The 14,147-nt window shown below is 39.9% G+C and overlaps 1 protein-coding gene across 4 annotated transcripts in view; it reads left to right on the top strand.

Annotated features, from left to right (window-relative positions):
- NFIA (nuclear factor I A) overlaps nucleotides 1-14,147 on the top strand; it is a gene marked incomplete at its 3' end in the record, with an annotated part of 384,610 nt that overhangs the window by 240,390 nt on the left and 130,073 nt on the right. The gene's annotated exons all lie outside the window — the stretch shown is intronic.

Genomic DNA, 14,147 nt, shown 5'->3' on the forward strand with positions numbered 1-14,147 from the left:
CTTCTCTGCTCTGGGGGAGGGGGTTTATAAGTGCTAACGATGAGGTTCAGAATCATTAAAGTTGTTTTAGCATAAGACTGTGAGGAAAGAGACAGGAACCATCTGTTGAAATGGCTCTTACATGATGCTGCATTTTCAAACAAAGCCTTCTAGAAGCATTTTCAGATGGGTCTCTTTCCCATGAAGTTGCTACAAAGCGAGCCCACTCTACTGGTGGCTAAATTGATGCTGCTTAGATAGCTCTCTGTCAGCACCCTCTCTTGTTTATTTTGCACCAGTGTTTTCCTCAAAGTGTGTGCTTTGAGGCTGTCAAATATCCTTCCTGGTATGCACCCAGAAAATCCTCCCGAAAAAATCCACTACTTCTGCCCATATCCTTCTAAAGTGCTGACTCTTTTATTTGAAGTTGGTGGAGTGACTCTGAAACCTTAAATACTTCACTGGGAAAGAGGAAAACCGCAAATACACACAGACCATTGTGACTCTGGCCTGACGGGTTCTAATTTTCTAGCAGTGGTTTGTACACCCGAGCTGGCTGCAAGGGTTAAGTAAACTTCGTGGCTGGGTATGATTTCATGGCCCTGGAATTTTGAAAAGCCAGGGTTCTCAGTACACTGTGGCCAGCCTTAGAGTCTTTGGGTGTGAAAACCACTCTCAGTTACCCAGACTCATTTTGGGTTCCTGTTGCATTGCTGCAGAATCTATTAAAATCCAGCAGCTGAATCGTCCTGGCTCTGCCACAAAGCTGGGCTGCTGGGTGGCTACAGGATTCCCAAGTTGTTTGTCAATGGAGAGTGGGAGTGAATGGAGCAAGGCATATGCCTCAGCCTGGCATGAGGTGGCACCCTAGTGGCTGTTCTCTGCCTTAGAAATGTGCACTCTTTCTGTATTCTTACACGAGAATTGTCATTAAGATCCAAATTGCAGTTCATTTGTAAAATTCTTTCTTAAATCTCTAGGTCCTTTGTGTGTCTCTGGGGGCCCATATCCACACCCTTGGATTTTCTGACCAGCAATTTAGTAGGAACTATTGGCAATAGTCTAACCTGCCTTGATGGCGCTACTACAACAGAATTAACTCGGCTCCCAGGTACAATAAGGAAACGAAGATCTTTGGTAGGGACAAGCCCAAACTTGAGAATTACGAAACGTTCCTGCAAAGAAGGACTCATGAGGAAATTGGTGTAGGATAAGGGATTCCGGATGTCCCAGTCCTCTGGGGTGCCATTTATTTGCCAGATTTTAGGTCTTTGTTAAAGTGGAATAGATTTGAAACTTTCTTTTCTGAATAAGTGGCCTGTTGGTTCACCTTTGATCATGGCATTGGAAATTATTTTTAAAAATAAGGCTATATTCTTATGCAAGCTCTTCTTTCGAAAGAAACCATTTGGACTTGAGCATTAAAGGAAGAAACAAAAAGATTATAATAAAAAATACACTGCAGCCCTAGCATGAACAGTGGCTGTGACCTTGCCTCTTGTTTGCCATTACACAATTCAATGGCAGTCCACTCAAACTATGCTCTCGATCAATATCCTATTAAAGCAGCACAAAAAGTCTCCATAAACTTAGTGGTTAGCTATGTTTATAAATGGAACTCGGCATAATTAGATGGTCAATAGCAGGCTCTACTAGTAATTTTAAAATGAACATCACACATTTTCTATCTGCAGAAGTCAATGGCACCTCTTCCAGAGTAAGGGGATCGTGTGCAGCAGACAAAAGAGTAGGAGTCCCTTTAAAAAAATCATAATGCCTATCTCCAGAATGCAGTTTTTCAAGAAAACCTGTTACATTATGGAATAGAAAATACTGATTGGCCCTATATATTTTTTCATTGGCCTGTCTAAGCCACCTTATTCTGAATATATTATGACATTGCAAATGTTTTATTTTCTAGTTTTAATCAACCCCTCATGGAGAGATAAAATAATAAATATTGCCATACTCTTAGGAAGAAAAATACCAGTCTGGCTGGCTTAATTTAGTGGGTTTCCTCTGCTATAATTCAATAAATTTTCAAAATAAATACTGAAATTGAATTACTTCAAAAGGATGTTTTGTTGTATCATTTTTTTTCTTTTAATTTTCTTGACATATTTGGGGTGAATATTTGGACAGTAAAGCTGGCAACAAATGGAATGAACTGGCAGTAGCAGAAATTTTCGTCAACTACTCTTTCTTCTGAATCCCGGCTCACAGTATGTGTGGCCAAACATGGTATTTTTTTTCTGTCCTACTCTCCTCACCCACTAGAGACAGAGCCACATAAAGTAAAAGGTGTTCCCACCCTTACCTATGAATTGAAATGTGCATATACCTTGTGTTTGGTGTGGGCTCTGGCAGCTGTGTTATGACCACCATGTCAGCTGAAATAGAGCTATGATAAGAACAAGCTTATGACATCAGCAGACCCATCAGCCAATGCTGTGCATGAAGGTCTTGTCCTTTCTGTTACACTCATACCCCTACAGCCTTCCTGCTTAGAGCTGGCAGTGAGTTCTCATAGCAAGATTTAGAGGGCCTCTTGTTTTCTTTTCTTAGCTGAAGCTCCTACTAAATTTACCAGACTATGAACATTTTTATTGTAAAGGTTTGACTCAGGGAGAAGCAAAACACATAACACCTTGATGTACATACTATTTTGTTATCACGATCTCTTTTCATATATTCATCTATTTCTCATCTTTTCTAGGTAATTTTTTCTTTGGATAATATATTATATAAAATCTATATGCAAGATCGCATAATGGTTATCATAAAATAGTCCAGGATAATAGATTTGGGGATCTGGCCTTACCAAGTGACTTTGGGCAACATTTAACCCCTCTCAGATGTGTTCTCCTGATAGGTCACCATCATTTATTCAATCAGCAAAGATTTATTAAGTACCAATTGTGTGCTGGGTCTAAGTCTGAGTGCTGGAAATAGAAACACCTTTCAGAATCGATAGCTAGTGGGAAGCAGCCCCATAGCACAGGAAGATCAGCTTGGTGCTTTGTGACCACCTAGAGGGGTGGGATAGGGAGGGTGGGAGGGAGACACAAGAGGGAGGAGATCTGGGGATATATGTATATGTATGGCTGATTCACTCTGTTATAAAGCAGAAACTAACACACCATTGTAGAGAAACTATACTCCAATAAAGATGTTTAAAAAAAAAAGAAAGAAAAAAGAAACACCTTTCAGGAGTGTTTCAAGGATGAAGTGAGAAAGTGTCAAGAGTCTAGTACATAGTAGATGCTCAACAATGGTAACTACTATGATTATTATTGAACAAAGCCTCTGTCCTCGATCTTTCACTCAGAGCGGATCCTTGAGCTGACCACACTATCAGCAAATTTATTAAAAATGTGTGTGTGTGTCTATATGTGCTGAGTGTATGTGTGTATAAATTAAGAAGGACTGATTTTAGAATTCATGTTCTAAAAATCAATTTATTACAAGGACCATTCTAGTGACCCTTTCAGAGTTAGTAATTCCAATAGAAAAAGAGCATGCCAATACTAGATCTAATTCATCTGCTTTAGGAAGCCAGAAAATTCTTATTCCACACGTTTTCAGCCAAAGCCTATGTTTCTGCATTATTCTTGGAATTTCTCTTCCAGGGTATAGAATGGATAACAAGATGTTTAAAAATTCTCGGTCTAACGTTGACACGTTAACAACTTTTTAAGTGGCCAGCCACACCATGGTTATTTTTATCAGAGTTTTTCAAAGTATTTGGTTCTATAGTATTTGAAAATCTTGCTTTCTCTTACATTATGGATGTAAAAATTCCAGTATGCTGGAGGTCATTACTGCCAGTTGGTTTTTAGTAAATCTTCATTTATGCACTCATAAGCCTCAATTTTTAAAGAGTAGATATTCATATCCAGTAGGTAACATTGGGGAACTAAAAGGCATTTGGGGGCTTTCCAAAACCCTGACACAAGAAGACTGCAAATATTATTGAGATTTTGGCTGGAATATATTGTCCTCACTATAACTCTATTTTTTTTTTTTTTTTTTTTTTTGCGCGGGCCTTTCACTGCTGTGGCCTCTCCCGTTGCGGAGCACAGGCTCAGGAGGCGCAGACTCAGCGGCCATGGCTCACGGGCCCAGCTGCTCCGCGGCATGTGGGACCTTCCCGGATTGGGGCACGAACCCGTGTCCCCTGCATTGGCAGGTGGACTCTCAACCACTGCACCACCAGGGAAGCCCCTCAGTATAACTCTTACTGACTACAGAGACTGTTGCTGATGACCCTATAGGCATGTCTAGGATGAGATTGAGGGGGTTCAGACTCAGAAAAGCAACATATTAGGTCAAATACTGGAAATTGAGTTAATCCAGTATGTGATTGGTGTGAGGACATATAAGCACCCAAAATTTTTCAATAGATGGAGGAGAGAAAAAATTAAACAGTTCTTGGTGAAAATATTGAGAAGTATTGCAGACAGCTGGATTTGTAGGTTGTTGAGATGGGACTCTGTTGACATAGTTTGGTTTCCTAATTGCTAATGGTCAGATAGTCCCAGTGCACTCTTGGTTAAGGGGCTTATGTTTAGAAGCCCGTCCTTGGTTTATAGATCATTGTGGTGAAAAGACCTCTTAGGCTATCATATCTATTCCCTGTCAGAGAAGACTTAATCCCATGGCTGAAGCTGTATCATATACTAAACGGGTACCACATTTGACCTCAACCAAAAAGCTAAGAAGAGATGATACTCTAAAATGCAGAAAATCAATTTCAGTCCCAAAGGCAGAAGCCACTAATGCAAGAGATCTGTCAGCATCGCTCACCCCACTGTGGGTTGCTCTGCAGGTCCAGGTGTCAGGCCCTTCACCCAGTGAAGCACTGCCTGCCACTCTAAAGACCTGTAAAAACAAAGAAGGGAGGAGAAGGAAGAGGAGATAGTTGTTTTGCCTGTTAAGTGGTAGTTGATAAATATTTCTCTATTTAAATCTTACTGAATTCATCTCCCCAGTAACCAATGGTGAAGGAAGGACAAGGAGACTAGAAATGTGGGTTTCCCCTCTGTTTCTTTGGACAGGTATCTAGAGATATCTGGGTTCAAATCCCCGCTCTGTCACATGTTTCGCTGTGTGAACTTGATCAGGTTACTTAACCTCACAGCTCCCTTTTCACTTCTAAATGAGAAGAATACAAGTGCATATTCCATGTCCCCATGCAGGGATGAAATGAGATAATTCAGGTAAAACACCTATCCCATTGCCTGGCTCTTAATAAATACTTGATAAGTATTAGTTCTTCACCATTTTTCATTAACAAGCTCATATAATTTTAGTTCAACTCAGTAAACATTTGTTGCATGTGAATATATGAAGCATCCTTCACTGTGTGCTGAGAATACAGAAATAAGTAGGAGACAGTTCTTTCCTTTATAGGGTAGATATGTAAGTTTACTGAGATCCAAGACTGGACTTTATGGCGATAAAGTGCCTGAATATGCTTTATTTACAAATTGAACTCAGTAATTATCTATCAAAGATAAACCATCTTCATGGCTCACAGTGGGGAGGAAGAGGGTATCAGTGAATGGTTCCTAGTTTCGTAAAAGGAAAATATTGTTTTAGAAATAAAAATTCCTCTATTTACCTTCTTTGCCACCACAAATTTACATAATCCTTACCCTGTGTCCTCAAAACGTGAATGTGTGAAAACAGTGCTCTGTGTTAGCTGCTTTTGGCACCTAATGCTACATTTCATAATGAAACATTGCTTCAATCTTATAATAGCAGGGAAGTTCATTTTCACCTAGAGGGAAACCCTTGCTTTGGTTCAGTGCCTTTCTTTTATGTTCCATTCTGGAAAAACATACTCCAAGCCTGCATTGGGTCAGACCTTTCAGAATGGAAGAGTGGGGAAAGGAGATCAGCACACGGTTTACAGACTAGAAATCTGCTTGGCAAAGGAGTTGCTGAAGACCATGGCGTAGAAGCTGCAGAGAAAGTACCTTTATGATTGATTTGCATTCAAGTCAGACTGACTGCCGTGTGGTCATTTTTCTAACCCATAACTGCTCACACTGCAGCAGTCTGCTATCTGCAGGGTGTCTGAATTATAGCAGGCTATGTCCGTGTTCCCTCTTATACAAATTACTTACACTGGTTTCTTTTTCCATGCAAATTCATCAGTTTTACAGCCCTTCGAAGCCAGTCAGGAAACTCTGGCCGAGAGCACAAATTGATAAAATGAGTTAATTTTACTATACTTACTTTTTTCTTTCTAAGAGCCCTCTCTCATAAGCAGTGTTCAGGAAGCATATTACGGTAAAAGGAAGATAACAAAGGAGTTGAATTTTCTTGCCACAAATTACTTTCCAAGTTAATTCCTTTAACGATGATTCCAGATTTGCTTGAGTTTTCATAGCATTGTGCGTTTACAACTGTGCCTTTGATAGAAAAAAGAACAAGTATTTTCCCATGTTCACTCCTTTTGTGCCAGTGACATGGACTTTCTTAACAAGATCTGTGCCACTAGAATGCAAAGCAACACTAAATTGTGCTGGGCCCATTGAACTGTGTGCTGTTGTTGGACTTTTTCCCCCCCACAGTCTTAAAGTACAAGTTCCCAAAGTCTCGGTGAGTACATTAGAGTATGTAATCTAGAGAGAAATAAACCTCTCTCTTTTTTTTTTTTCAATAGTTCTTTTACAAGTTGGAAATCCAGTACTAAATCCTGATAGTCTTTTTGGGGGGATACCTATTAGCCAATATTCCATCTTCTTTAGTTGCCGTGCAAATTTGAGGAAAGACCAGCTATGATGGTTAATCTTTAAAATGTAAACCCCACGAGGGCAAGGGTTTTTATATATCTTGTCCACTGATGGATCTCAAGCATCTGGAGCAGAGCCTGGCATATTAAAGGTGCTCCATAAATATTTGGTGAATTCAACTGAATGCAGCCTCTCAGAGAAGATGTGCCGTTAGCCATAGGCTGGCCGCACTAGTCATTTAGTTAATGCTCCCCGCTGATTCCCATTGAACACATTGTGAACTCAGTGCTCTGTCATCTCCCAGGCAGAGTAGCTTGAAATTTTGGATAGAGTTTTTTTTTTTTTTTTCCATCATCTTCTCTTTCCAGCAATGCAAGCCTGAGCAGATTGTCTCTGGTGGATGGCAGAAGTTCGATAACCACAACCTTATCCAACTACTAATGTGTACAGAAGAGCAGGTCATTAAGAGGGTTGGCTACTACAGTAACCCCTTTCTTCCAATAGCCCACATTACTGTAATGATTCCTTAATAGCAAACCGTTTATTAAGAAATGACACAAAGACTACATTCTATTCATGACAGGAAAGAAGGGCGGGGGGAGGAGGATGAATGACTTAGGAATAACATCTTAAGAGACAGTTCCCCAACATTAACCTTTGTTGTTGTTGTTGACATCTTTATTGGAGTATACTTGCTTTACAATGGTGTGTTAGTTTCTGCTTTATATCAAAGGGAATCAGTTATACATATACATAGGTTCCCATATCCCTTCCCTCTTGCGTCTCCCTCCCTTCCACCCTCCCTATCCCACCCCTCTAGGTGGTCACAAAGCACCGAGCTGATCTCCCTGTGCTATGTAGCTGCTTCCCACTAGCTATCTATTTTACGTTTGGTAGTGTATATATGTCCATGCCACTCTCACTTTGTCATAGCTTACCCTTCCCCCTCCCCATATCCTCAAGCCCATTCTCTAGTAGGTCTGTGTCTTTATTCCCATCTTATCCCTAGGTTCTTCATGACATTTTTTTCCTTAAATTCCATATATATGTGTTAGCGTACGGTATTTGTCTTTCTCTTTCTGACTTACTCCACTCTGTATGACAGACTCTAGGTCCATCCACCTCACTACAAATAACTCAATTTCATTTCTCTTTATGGCTGAGTAATATTCCATTGTATATATGTGCCACATCTTCTTTATCCATTCATCCAATGATGGACACTTAGGTTTCTTCCATCTCCTGGCTATTGTAAATAGAGCTGCAATGAACATTTTAGTACATGACTCTTTTTGAATTATGGTTTTCTCAGGGTATACGCCCAAGTAGTGGGATTGCTGGGTCATATGGTAGTTCTATTTGTAGTTTTTAAGGAACCTCCGTACTGTTCTCCATAGTGGCTGTACCAGTTCACATTCCCACCAGCAGTGCAAGAGTGTTCCCTTTTCTCCACACCCTCTCCAGCATTTATTGTTTCTAGATTTTTTTGATGATGGCCATTCTGACCAGTGTAAGATGATATCTCATTGTAGTTTTCATTTGCATTTCTCTAATGATTAATGATGTTGAGCATTCTTTCATGTGTTTGTTGGCAATCTGTATATCTTCTTTGGAGAAATGTCTGTTTAGGTCTTCAGCCCATTTTTGGATTGGGATGTTTGTTTTTTTGTTATTGAGCTGCATGAGCTGCTTATAAATTTTGGAGATTGATCCTTTGTCAGTTGCTTCATTTGCAAATATTTTCTCCCATTCTGAGGGTTGTCTTTTGGTCTTGTTTATGGTTTCCTTTGCTGTGCAAAAGCTTTGAAGTTTCATTAGGTTCCATTTGTTTATTTTTGTTTTTATTTCCATTTCTCTAGGAGGTGGGTCAAAAAGGATCTTGCTGTGATTTATGTCATGGAGTGTTCTGCCTATGTTTTCCTCTAAGAGTATGATAGTTTCTAGCCTTACATTTATGTCTTTAATCCATTTTGAGCTTATTTTTCTGTATGGTGTTAGGGACTGTTCTAATCTCATACTTTTACATGTCCCTGTCCAGTTTTCCCAGCACCACTTATTGAAGAGGCTGTCCTTTCTCCACTGTACATTCCTGCCTCCTTTATCAAAGATATGGTGAACATATGTGCATGGGTTTATCTCTGGGCTTTCTATCCTGTTCCATTGATCTGTATTTCTGTTTTTGTGCCAGTACCATACTGTCTTGATTACTGTAGCTTTGTAGTATAGTCTGAAGTCAGGGAGACTGATTCCTCCAGCTCTGTTTTTCTTTCTCAAGATTGCTTTGGCTATTCGGGGTCTTTTGTGTTTCCATACAAATTGTGAAATTTTTTTGTTCTAGTTCTGTGAAAAATGCCAGTGGTAGTTTGATAGGGACTGCATTGAATCTGTGGATTGCTTTGGGTAGTAGAGTCATTTTCACAATGTTGATTCTTCCAATCCAAGAACATGGTATATCTCTCCATCTATTGGTATCATCTTTAATTTCTTTCATCAGTGTCTTATAATTTTCTGCATACAGGTCTTTTGTCTCCTTGGGTAGGTTTATTCCTAGATATTTTATTCTTTTTGTTGCAATGGTAAATGGGAGTGTTTTCTTAATTTCATTTTCAGATTTTGCATCATTAGTATGTAGGACTGCCAGAGATTTCTGTGCATTAATTCTGTATCCTGCTACTTTACCAAATTCATTGATTAGCTCTAGTAGTTTTCTGGTAGCATCTTTAGGATTCTCTATTTATAGTATCATGTCATCTGCAAACAGTGACAGCTTTACTTCTTCTTTTCCGATTTGGATTCCTTTTATTTCCTTTTCTTCTCTGATTGCTGTGGCTAAAACTTCCAAAACTATGTTGAATAATAGTGGTGAGAGTGGGCAACCTTGTCTTGTTCCTGATCTTAGTGGAACTGGTTTCAGTTTTTCACCATTTAGGATGATGTTGGCTGTGGGTTTGTCATATATGGCCTTTATTATGTTGAGGAAAGTTCCCTCTATGCCTACTTTCTGCAGGGTTTTTATCATAAATGGGTGTTGAATTTTGTTGAAAGCTTTCTCTGCATCTTTTGAGTTGATCGTATGGTTTTTATCCTTCCATTTGTTAATATGATGTATCACATTGATTGATTTTCATATATTGAAGAATCCTTGCATTCCTGGGATAAACCCCACTTGATCATGGTGTATGATCCTTTTAATGTGTTGTTGAATTCTGTTTGCATCTATGTTCATCAGTGATATTGGCCTGTAGTTTTCTTTCTTTGTGACATCTTTGTCTGGTTTTGGTATCAGGGTGATGGTGGCCTCGTAGAATGAGTTTGGGAGTGTTCCTCTCTCTGCTATATTTTGGAAGAGTTTGAGAAGGATAGGTGTTAGCTCTTCTCTAAATGTTTGATAGAATTCGCCTGTGAAGCCATCTGGTCCTGGGCTTTTGTTTGTTGGAAGATTTTTAATCACAGTTTCAATTTCAGTGCTTGTGATTGGTCTGTTTATATTTTCTACTTCTTCCTGATTCAGTCTTGGCAGGTTGTGCATTTCTAAGAATTTGTCCATTTCTTCCAGGTTGTCCATAAATAAGGAAACACAAGCTTTAAATGATACATTAAACAAGATGGACTTAATTGATATTTATAGAACATTCCATCCAAAAACAACAGAATACACATTTTTCTCAAGGGCTCATGGAACATTCTCCAGGATAGATCATATCTTGGGTCACAAATCAAGCCTTGGTATATTTAAGAAAATTGAAATTGTATCAAGTATCTTTTCCAACCACAACGCTATGAGACTAGATATCAATTACAGGAAAAGATCTGTAAAAAAATACAAACACATGGAGGCTAAACAATACACTACTAAATAACCAAGAGATCACTGAATAAATCAAAGAGGAAATCAAAAAATACCGAGAAACAAATGACAGTGGAGACACGACAACCCAAAACCTATGGGATGCAGCAAAAGCCGTTCTAAGAGGGAAGTTTATAGCAATAAAATCCTACCTTAAGAAACAGGAAACATCTCGAATAAACAACCTAACTTTGCACCTAAAGCAATTAGAGAAAGAAGAACAAAAAAACCCCAAAGTTAGCAGAAGGAAAGAAATCATACAGATCAGATCAGAAATAAATGAAAAAGAAATGAAGGAAACGATAGCAAAGATCAATAAAACTAAAAGCTGGTTCTTTGAGAAGATAAACAAAATTGATAAACCGTTAGCCAGACTCATCAAGAAAAAAAGGGAGAAGACTCAAATAAATAGAATTAGAAATGAAAAAGAAGAAGTAACAGCTGACACTGCAGAAGTACAAAAGATCATGAGAGATTACTACAAGCAACTCTATGCCCAACCTTAACCTTTGGGGAAAACTCCTCGGTGGAACAAAATCCACAAGTACTTCAGGCTGGAGTAATCGCAGTGCCGCTTAAGAGATTTGGGGAGCCAGTTCTCACTATTTATGTGTATTTATGGATTTCTAAGTGTCATTTTGCAGTAAAAGTTTGGGAGAGGGGGTGCAAATGGAGAGGGAGGGTAGTTATTTACTCTTCTTAATTCAGAGTATATTTACTGATCATCAGCTGTTTGGAAACGTAAAAGAGGCTGTGGGATCTGTAGGATTAAAGGCCATCTGGTGTAAGGCCTCTGACTTCATGACCTAGGAAAGTTCCTAAACCTCCTTGTACCTCAGTCCTTCCTAGTGGTGTTGTAAGGATTCAGTAGGATGAGGTGCTGAAAACTCTTAGCCCAGTATCTGCCCAAAAGTGATGCTTAGTAAATGTTAGTCCTTGTTGGGATGGTGACAGCTGTAGCAGTGATGGGTGGTGCTGGTGGTAGTGGTGGTGAATTTTCACTTTTATCATAATGAATATTAGAATGATGAGTTCCAAAGAGTTTAAGTGACTTAACCAAGTTCTGCAGGTGGTTCTTGGCAGAGCTGGACTCTAAACAATCTCTCCCAGGCCCTGACCAGCACTTTTTCTATGCCCTGGGATGTCTTATCTTTACAGAGCTCAAATTGCACTCAATCTAGTTGGGTAGAAAATCTTATGTATGAGTTCACTAAAGAATGATGAAGCCTATGGTCAAGTACACATGGAGCAAAATCAGGTTTCACAATATACAGAGCAGACAGGAAATGTTGTTGTTGGTCCAGTCCTTCCTTGACATCCCCACGTTTGATTGGCGGTGGCTATAATCTCTGCACCACACCAGCAGGCAGTTAGTCATTAGCTTCAGAAGCCCAGCATGACATCCTGGACAGACACCTGACAAATCATTTAACCCTCTCTCGACAACTTACTTCCCTAATTTGCAAAAAGGACGTAATACCATCATTAGCTAAGAAGCACATTTTGTTATATACATCTTTTTGATATTTTATATTTATTAGACTAGTATAATCATTTGCTCGTTTATGCCCTTCCATAGTGTATAATGAGAAACATGTCTTTTATACCTGTTTACTATCCAGAAAGAGGTGACAGATACCAATTGTGAAAATTCTATTTTCTTCCTTGACACTGTAGTTTAGGTCTCCATTCCCTTTCACTGGGACTCCCGAATCAACCTACCAACTGACTTCCCCACCTCTGGAGTCCTGGTCCCCTTATGTGCATTTTGTATGCTGTCGTTATATTAACATTCCTCAGATTCAACAATTATTTTATCACCCCGCTACTCAGAAAATGTCATGGTTTCCACAGATCACTCACTTACCTCCTACCTCCAAACTTAACGTATGCACTCTTTTGCTTAGAAACCCTCTCCTATCTCCTTCTGGGCCTCTTTACATCCCAACCATCCTTGAAGGCTCAGCTTAAGCACCCACCCTTCCTGGAATTAACCCTTTTTCTGATCCCACAAGCCAGTGGGATCTATTACTCCTTTGAACTTTCCTAACACATTCTTTTCATTTTCCCTATGAGATTTAACACATTCAGCCTTGCATTAGATATTCAGGTATTATTTTATTATTCTGCTAGGTTGTAAACCCCGTGGGGACAGAGATACTACATACCCTTTTAGCATCTCAAGTTTAAGGCCAATATTGTACATGAAAGTCAGGGTGGTGCAGCAGGAAAAGCACAGGTTTCGAGGTCAGACATCCTTGAATTTTAATCCTGGCTCTCTCTCTTTCTTGCCTTTCTGTGATCCAGGACAAGTGATTTAACCTCACTCCAGGGCTTAGTTCTCCTCAGCTAGAAAATGTACCTTTCCTGAAAAGATTGTTTTGAGGCTTAAGTTAGATATAATAAAGTGCTTCTCAAAACATGGCCCCCTAGGTACTCAGAAAAGCCTGCTGAAAGTACACCTTTTGAGTTCTTAGTTACTTGTCAAGGCTCTTCCTGTTCTTCAGATTAGAGGCACTGAGAATACCCAACCCACTAAAAGGATACTTTGACTGCGACCTCTACACTCAGATATAAGGCTTTCTCTTTGGCTGTCACTGTATCACTGAATCAGAATCCACGCCAATAAGCTGACATTCATACCAGACATACATACAGACAGCACTGGGTGATGTTTCCTTACAAGACTCTTTTCAAGAAGGCAGAATTTGGATGCTCTTTTTTAGATTAGAGCTACAGTGTACTAAATGGATCACAGGAAGTAAATATACAGGCAAGTTAAGGAACATTTCTGTGGGCTTAATTATTTTTTTATTCTCTCTGAGAAGTAGACACACCACATGCACGCATGTATTTTTCTTCCTTTTCCTGTTCTGGTTCCCTTGACATTGTAAAAGTATAAGCAAGGTAAAAGATATTTTCCAGGGTAGAACAAGATAAAGTGTTAGGGTTCCCTGGTGGCGCAGTGGTTGAGAGTCCACCTGACGATGCAGGGGACATGGGTTCGTGCCCCGGTCCGGGAAGATTCCACATGCCGTGGGGCGGCTGGACCCGTGAGCCACGGCCGCTGAGCCTGCGCGTGCAGAGCCTGTGCTCCGCAACGGGAGAGGCCACAACAGTGAGAGGCCTGCGTACCACACACACACAAAAAAGATAAAGTGTTAAATGGAAGAGCAGCTTGATGTTCACCAATAGGTGGAGGGCCTCAGACTTCTCTCAGTGGAGTCAAGTCCATCTCACTCACATCTTGCTCTGTCTTTCCTTCCAAGAGGAAGCGAGTGGGGTCATGCAGTTTCCACGGTGCTCCATCCGGCGGAAGCCTCAACCCCATCTTGAAACTTGTGAGGAAAATCTAAATCCAGACCCATGATACTGATTAGCCTTATCCTCTTTTTTAGTTAACGAGAGATGCCAATCTCTAAGCTCCATGAAGGCACAAACATTAAGCACCTATTATATGCCATGTTGCTAAAAGGGATAATGGGTGGTCCATGCCCATATTAGAGCAATCCCCTCCACACCCCATGGCCTATTTCAGACATAAAATATTATGAAATCAAAGGGGAGATTATGTAAAT

Source organism: Mesoplodon mirus (assembly GCF_964341445.2).
Source record: "Mesoplodon mirus genome assembly, chromosome: 3".
In the NCBI taxonomy this organism is placed as follows: domain Eukaryota; kingdom Metazoa; phylum Chordata; class Mammalia; order Artiodactyla; family Ziphiidae; genus Mesoplodon; species Mesoplodon mirus.